Below are 8,701 nucleotides of genomic sequence, written 5' to 3'. Positions count from 1 at the left end.
TATTTAATTATGGTGCAATTTCTGTGTTTCATCGTCAATAATAAGGTCAGAGGGATACAGTAAACCTGATGTGAAGTATCGGAATCTATAACTAGTGTCACAGGAATGGTTCAAAACATAGACAGTAAGAAGAGTCAGTCTTCTTGTACTTAAGTCGTCATTGTGCCTTTTGTATTTAATTAAGATGCAATTTCTGTGTCTCATCGTCAATAAGAAGCTCAGAGGGATACAGTAAACCTGAAGTGAAGCATCGGAATCTATAACTAGTGTCACAGGAATGGTTCAAAACATAGACAGTAAGAAGAGTCAGTTTTCTCGTACTTAAGTCGGCATTGTACCTTGTGTATTCAATTCCGATACAATTTATGTGCTTCATCGTCAATAATAAGGTCAGCTGGATACAGTAAACCTGAAGTGAATCATCGGAATCTATAACTAGTGTCATAGGAATGGTTAAAACATAGACAGTAAGAAGAGCCAGTCTTCTTGTACTTGAGTCGGCATTGTGCCTTTTGTATTTAATTCCGATGAATTTTCTGTGTTTCATCGTCAGTACGAAGGTCAGAGGGATACAGTAAACCTGAAGTGAAGCATCGGAATCTATAACTAGTGTCACAGGAATGGTTCAAAACATAGACAGTAAGAAGGGTCAGTCTTCTTGTACTTAAGTCGGCATTGTGCCTTTTGTATTTAATTCCGATGCAATATCTGTGTTTCTTCGTCAATAAGAAGGTCAAAGGGATACAGTAAAACTGAAGTGAAGCATCGGAATCCATAACTAGTGCCACAGAAATGGTTCAAAACATAGACAGTAAGTAGAGTCTGTCTTCTTGTACTTAAGTCGGCATTGTGCCTTTTGGTTTTAATTCCGATGCAATTTATGTGCTTCATCGTCAATAAGAATGTCAGCTGGATACAGTAAACCTGAAGTGAAGCATCGGAATCTTAAACTAGTGTCACAGGAATGGTTCAAAGCATAAACCGTAAGAAGAGCCAGTCTTCTTGTACTTGAGTCGGCATTGTGCCTTTTGTATTTAATTCCGATGAATTTTCTGTGTTTCATCGTCAGTACGAAGGTCAGAGGGATACAGTAAACCTGAAGTGAAGCATCGGAATCTATAACTAGTGTCACAGAAATGGTTCTGAACATAGTAAGAAGAGTCAGTTTTCTTGTACTTAAGTCGGCATTGTGCCTTTTGTATTTAATTCCGATGCAATTTCTGTGTTTCATCGTCAATAGGAAGGTCAGAGGGATACAGTAAAACTGTAGTGAAGCATCGGAATCTATAACTAGTGTCACAGGAATGGTTCAAAACATAGACAGTAAGAAGAGTCAGTTTTCTTGTACTTAAGTTGGCATTGTGCCTTTTGTATTTAATTAAGATGCAATTTCTGTGTTTCATCGTCAATAAGAAGGTCAAAAGGATACAGTAAACCTGATGTGAAGCATCGGAATCTATAACAATTGTCACAGGAATGGTTCAAAACATAGACAGTAAGAAGAGTCAGTCTTCTTGTACTTAAGTCGGCATTGTGCTCTTTGTATATAATTGCGATGCACTTTCTGTGTGTCATCGTCAATAAGAAGATCCGAGGGATACAGTAAACCTGAAGTGAAGCATCGGAAACTCTAACTAGTGTCACAGGAATGGTTCAAACATAGACAGTAAGAAGAGTCAGTCTTCTTGTACTTTAGTCGGCATTGTGCCTTTTGTTTTTAATTCCGATTCAATTTACGTGTTTCATCATCAATAAGAAGGTCAGAGGGATACAGTAAATCTGAAGTGAAACATAGGAATCTATAACTAGTGTGACAGGAATGGTTCAAAACCAAAACATAAACAGTAGGTAGAGTCAGTCTTCTTGTACTTAAGTCGGCATTGTGCATTTTGTATTCAATTCCGATGCAATTTATGTGCTTCATCGTCAATATGAAGGTCAGCTGGATACAGTAAACCTGAAGTGAAGCATCGGAATCTAAAACTAGTGTCACAGAAATGGTTCAAAACATAGACAGTAAGAAGAGCCGGTCTTCTTGTTCTTGAGTCGGCATTGTGCCTTTTGTATTTACTTCCGATGCTATTTCTGTGTTTCATCGTCAATAAGAAGGTCAGAGGGATTCAGTAAACCTGAAGTGAAGGATCGGAATCCATAACTAGTGTGACAGGAATGGTTCAAAATATAGACAGTAAGAAGAGTCAGTCTTCTTGTACTTAAGTCGGCATTGTGCCTTTTGTATTTAATTAAGATGCAATTTCTGTGTATCATCGTCAATAAGAAGGTCAAAGGGATACAGTAAACCTGAAGTGAAGCATCGGAATCTATAACTATTGTCACAGGAATGGTTCAAAGCATAGACAGTAAGAAGAGTCAGTCTTCTTGTACTTAAGTCAGCATTGTGCTTTTTGTATATAATTCCGATGCAATTTCTGTGTTTCATCGTCAATAAGAAGCTCAGAGGGATACAGTAAACCTGAAGTGAAGAATCGGTATCTATAACTAGTGTCACAGGAGTGGTTCAAAACAAAGACAGTAAGAAGAGTCAGTTTTCTCGTACTTATGTCGGCATTGTGCCTTGTGTATTTAATTCCGATGCAATTTATGTGCTTCATCGTCAATAAGAAAGTCAGCTGGATACAGTAAACCTGAAGTGAAGCATCGGAATCTATAACTAGTGTCATAGGAATGGTTCAAAACATAGACAGTAAGAAGAGCCAGTCCTCTTGTACTTGAGTCGGCATTGTTCCTTTTGTATTTAATTCCGATGAAGTTTCTGTGTTTCTTCGTCAATAAGAAGGTCAAAGGGATACAGTAAACCTGAAGTGAAGCATCGGAATCTATAACTAGTGCCACAGAAATGGTTCAAATCATAGACAGTAAGTAGAGTCAGTCATCTTGTACTTAAGTCGGCATTGAGCCTTTTGTATTTAATTCCGATGCAATTTATGTGCTTCATCGTCAATAAGAAGGTCAGCTGGATACAGTAAACCTCAAGTGAAGCATCGGAATCTATAACTAGTGTCACAGGAATGGTTCAAAACATAGAGAGTAAGAAGAGCCCGTCTTCTTGTACTTGAGTTGGCATTGTGCCTCTTCTATTTAATTCCGATGCTATTTCTGTGTTTCATCGTCAATAAGAACGTTAGAGGGATTCAGTAAACCTGAAGTGAAGCATCGGAATCTATAACTAGTGTCACAGGAATGGCTCAAAATATAGACTGTAAGAAGAGTCAGTCTTCTTGTACTTAAGTCGGCATTGTGCCTTTTGTATTTAATGCGGATGCAATTTACGTGTTTCATCGTCAATAAGAAGGTCAGAGGGATACAGTGAACCTGAAGTGAAGCAAAGGAATCTATAACTAGTGTCACAGGAATGGTTCAAAACATAGACAGTAAGAAGAATCAGTTTTCTTGTACTTAAGTCGGCATTCCGCCTTTTGTATTTAACTCCGATGCAATTTCTGTGTTTCATCGTCAATAAAAAGGTCAGAGGGATACAGTAAACCTGAAGTGAAGCATCGGAATCTATAACTAGTGTCGCAGGAATATTTCAAAACATAAACAGTAATTAGAGTCAGTCTTCTTGTACTTAAGTCGGCAATGTGCCTTTTGTATTTAATTGCGATGCAATTTATGTGCTTCATCGTCAGTAAGAAGGTCAGCTGGATACAGTAAACCTGAAGTGAAGCATCGGAATCTAAAACTAGTGTCACAGGAATGGTTCAAATCATAGACAGTAAGAAGAGAAAGTCTTCTTGTACTTGAGTCGGAATTGTGCCTTTTGTATTTAATTACGAAGAATTTTCTGTGCTTGATCGTCAATAACAAGGTCAGAGGTATACAGTAAACCTGAAGTGAAGCATTGGATCTCTAACTAGTGTCACAGGAATGTTCAAACCTTAGACAGTAAGAAGAGTCAGTGTTCTTGTACTGAAGTCGGCATTGTGCCTTTTGTATTTCATTAAAATCGAATTTCTGTGATTCATCGTCAATAATAAGGTCAGAGGGATACAGTAAACCTGAAGTGAAGTATCGGAATCTATAACTAGTGTCACAGGAATGGTTCAATACATAGACAGTAAGAAGAGTCAGTCTTCTTGTACTTAAGTCGGCATTGTGCCTTTTGTATTTAATTCCGATGCAATTTCTGTGTTTCATCGTCTATAAGAAGGTCAAAGGGATACAGTAAACCTGAAGTGAAGCATCGGAATCTATAACTAATGTCACAGGAATTTTTCACAACATAAACAGTAAGTAGAATCAGTCTTCTTGTACATAAGTCGGCAATGTGCCTTTTGTATTTAATTCCGATGCAATTTATGTGCTTCATCGTCAATATGAAGGTCAGCTGGATACAGTAAACCTGAAGTGAAGCATCGGAATCTAAAACTAGTGTCACAGGAATGGTTCAAATCATAGACAGTAAGAAGAGCCAGTCTTGTTGTATTTGAGTCGGCATTGTGCAATTTGTATTTAATTCCGATGCAATTTATGTGCTTCATCGTCAATAATAAGGTCAGAGGGATACAGTAAACCTGAAGTGAAGTATTGGAATCTACAACTAGTGTCACACGAATGGTTCAAAACATAGACAGTAAAAAGAGTCAGTCTTCTTGGACTTAAGTCGGCATTGTGCCTTTTGTATATAATTCCGATGCAATTTCTGTTTCATCGTCAATAAGAAAGTCTGCTGGATACAGTAAACTTGAAGTGAAGCATCGAAATCTATAACTAGTGTCACAGAAATGGTTCAAAACATAGACAGTAGGAAGAGTCAGTCTTTTTGTACTTAAGTCGGCATTGTGCCTTTTGTATTTAATTCCGAAGCTATTTCTGTGTTTCATCGTCAATACGAAGGTCAGAGGCATACAGTAAACCTGAAGTGAAGCATCGGAATCCATAACTAGTGTCACAGGAATGGTTCAAGCCATAGACAGTAAGAAGAGTCAGTGTTCTCGTACTTAAGTCGGCATTGTGCCTTTTGTATTTAATTATGATGCAATTTTTGTGTTTCATCGTCAATAATAAGGTCAGAGGGATACAGTAAACCTGAAGTGATGCATCGGAATCTATAACTAGTGTCACAGGAATGATTCAAAACATAGACAGTAAGAAGAGTCAGTCTTCTTGTACTTAAGTCGGGATTGTGCCTTTTGAATATAATTCCGATGCAATTTCTGTGTTTCATCGTCAATAAGAAAGTCAGCTGGATACAGTAAACCTGAAGTGAAGCATCGGAATCTATGACTAGTGTCACAGGAATGGTTCAAAACATAGACAGTAAGAAGAGTCAGTCTTCTTGTACTTAAGTCGGCATTGTGCCTTTTGGTTTTAATTCCGATGCAATTTATGTGCTTCATCGTCAATAAGAATGACAGCTGGATACAGTAAACCTGAAGTGAAGCATCGGAATCTTAAACTAGTGTCACAGGAATGGTTCAAAGCATAAACCGTAAGAAGAGCCCGTCTTCTTGTACTTGAGTCTGCATTTTGCCTTTTGTATTTAATTCCGATGCTATTTCTGTGTTTCATTGTCAATAAGAACGTCAGAGGGATACAGTAAACCTGAAGTGAAGCAACGGAATCTTTAACTAGTGTCACAGGAATGGTTCAAACCATAGACAGTAAGAAGAGTCAGTGTTCTTGTTCTGAAGTCGGCATTGTACCTTTTGTATTTAATTAAGATGCAGTTTCTGTGTTTCATCGTCAATTATAAGGTCAGAGGGATACAGTAAACCTGATGTGAAGTATCGGAATCTATAACTAGTGTCACAGAAATGGTTCTGAACATAGTAAGAAGAGTCAGTTTTCTTGTACTTAAGTCGGCATTGTGCCTTTTGTATTTAATTCCGATGCAATTTCTGTGATTCATCGTCAATAGGAAGGTCAGAGGGATACAGTAAAACTGTAGTGAAGCATCGGAATCTATAACTAGTGTCACAGGAATGGTTCAAAACATAGACAGTAAGAAGAGTCAGTTTTCTTGTACTTAAGTTGGCATTGTGCCTTTTGTATTTAATTAAGATGCAATTTCTGTGTTTCATCGTCAATAAGAAGGTCAAAAGGATACAGTAAACCTGATGTGAAGCATCGGAATCTATAACTATTGTCACAGGAATGGTTCAAATCATAGACAGTAAGAAGAGTCAGTCTTCTTGTACTTAAGTCGGCATTGTGCTCTTTGTATATAATTGCGATGCAATTTCTGTGTGTCATCGTCAATAAGAAGATCCGAGGGATACAGTAAACCTGAAGTGAAGCATCGGAATCTCTAACTAGTGTCACAGGAATGGTTCAAACATAGACAGTAAGAAGAGTCAGTCTTCTTGTACTTTAGTCGGCATTGTGCCTTTTGTTTTTAATTCCGATTCAATTTACGTGTTTCATGTTCAATAAGAAGGTCAGAGGGATACAGTAAATCTGAAGTGAAACATAGGAATCTATAACTAGTGTGACAGGAATGGTTCAAAACATAGACAGTAAGAAGAATCAGTTTTCTTGAACTTAAGTCGGCATTCCGCCATTTGTATTTCATTCCGATGCAATTTCTGTGTTTCATCGTCAATAAGAAGGTCAGAGGGATACAGTAAACCTGAAGTGAAACATCGGAATCTCTAACTAGTGCCACAGGAATGGTTCAAAACATAAACAGTAGGTAGAGTCAGTTTTCTTGTACTTAAGTCGGCATTGTGCATTTTGTATTCAATTCCGATGCAATTTATGTGCTTCATCGTCAATATGAAGGTCAGCTGGATACAGTAAACCTGAAGTGAAGCATCGGAATCTAAAACTAGTGTCACAGAAATGGTTCAAAACATAGACAGTAAGAAGAGCCGGTCTTCTTGTTCTTGAGTCGGCATTGTGCCTTTTGTATTTACTTCCGATGCTATTTCTGTGTTTCATCGTCAATAAGAAGGTCAGAGGGATTCAGTAAACCTGAAGTGAAGGATCGGAATCTATAACTAGTGTGACAGGAATGGTTCAAAATATAAACAGTAAGAAGAGTCAGTCTTCTTGTACTTAAGTCGGCATTGTGCCTTTTGTATTTAATTAAGATGCAATTTCTGTGTATCATCGTCAATAAGAAGGTCAAAGGGATACAGTAAACCTGAAGTGAAGCATCGGAATCTATAACTATTGTCACAGGAATGGTTCAAAACATAGACAGTAAGATGAGTCAGTCTTCTTGTACTTAAGTCAGCATTGTGCTTTATGTATATAATTCCGATGCAATTTCTGTGTTTCATAATCAATAAGAAGCTCAGAGAGATACAGTAAACCTGAAGTGAAGCATCGGTATCTATAACTAGTGCCACAGGAGTGGTTCAAAACATAGACAGTAAGAAGAGTCAGTTTTCTCGTACTTATGTCGGCATTGTGCCTTGTGTATTTAATTCCGATGCAATTTATGTGCTTCATCGTCAATAAGAAGGTCAGCTGGATACAGTAAACCTGAAGTGAAGCATCGGAATCTATAACTAGTGTCATAGGAATGGTTCAAAACATAGACAGTAAGAAGAGCCAGTCTTCTTGTACTTGAGTTGGCATTGTGCCTCTTGTATTTAATTCCGATGCTATTTCTGTGTTTCATCGTCAATAAGAACGTTAGAGGGATTCAGTAAACCTGAAGTGAAGCATCGGAATCTATAACTAGTGTCACAGGAATGGCTCAAAATATAGACTGTAAGAAGAGTCAGTCTTCTTGTACTTAAGTCGGCATTGTGCCTTTTGTATTTAATGCGGATGCAATTTACGTGTTTCATCGTCAATAAGAAGGTCAGAGGGATACAGTGAACCTGAAGTGAAGCAAAGGAATCCATAACTAGTGTCACAGGAATGGTTCAAAACATAGACAGTAAGAAGAATCAGTTTTCTTGTACTTAAGTCGGCATTCCGCCTTTTGTATTTAACTCCGATGCAATGTCTGTGTTTCATCGTCAATAAAAAGGTCAGAGGGATACAGTAAACCTGAAGTGAAGCATCGGAATCTATAACTAGTGTCGCAGGAATATTTCAAAACATAAACAGTAAGTAGAGTCAGTCTTCTTGTACTTAAGTCGGCAATGTGCCTTTTGTATTTAATTGCGATGCAATTTATGTGCTTCAGCGTCAGTAAGAAGGTCAGCTGTATACAGTAAACCTGAAGTGAAGCATCGGAATCTAAAACTAGTGTCACAGGAATGGTTCAAATCATAGACAGTAAGAAGAGAAAGTCTTCTTGTACTTGAGTCGGAATTGTGCCTTTTGTATTTAATTACGAAGAATTTTCTGTGCTTGATCGTCAATAACAAGGTCAGAGGTATACAGTAAACCTGAAGTGAAGCATTGGATCTCTAACTAGTGTCACAGGAATGGTCAAACCATAGACAGTAAGAAGAGTCAGTGTTCTTGTACTGAAGTCGGCATTGTGCCTTTTGTATTTCATTAAAATGCAATTTCTGTGATTCATCGTCAATAATAAGGTCAGAGGGATACAGTAAACCTGAAGTGAAGTATCGGAATCTATAACTAGTGTCACAGGAATGGTTCAATACATAGACAGTAAGAAGAGTCAGTCTTCTTGTACTTAAGTCGGCATTGTGCCTTTTGTATTTAATTCCGATGCAATTTCTGTGTTTCATCGTCTATAAGAAGGTCAAAGGGATACAGTAAACCTGAAGTGAAGCATCGGAATCTATAACTAATGTCACAGGAATTTTTC

Source organism: Schistocerca serialis, chromosome 9 (genome assembly GCF_023864345.2).
Source record: "Schistocerca serialis cubense isolate TAMUIC-IGC-003099 chromosome 9, iqSchSeri2.2, whole genome shotgun sequence".
NCBI lineage: Eukaryota > Metazoa > Arthropoda > Insecta > Orthoptera > Acrididae > Schistocerca > Schistocerca serialis.
This window is presented reverse-complemented; position numbering follows the sequence as displayed.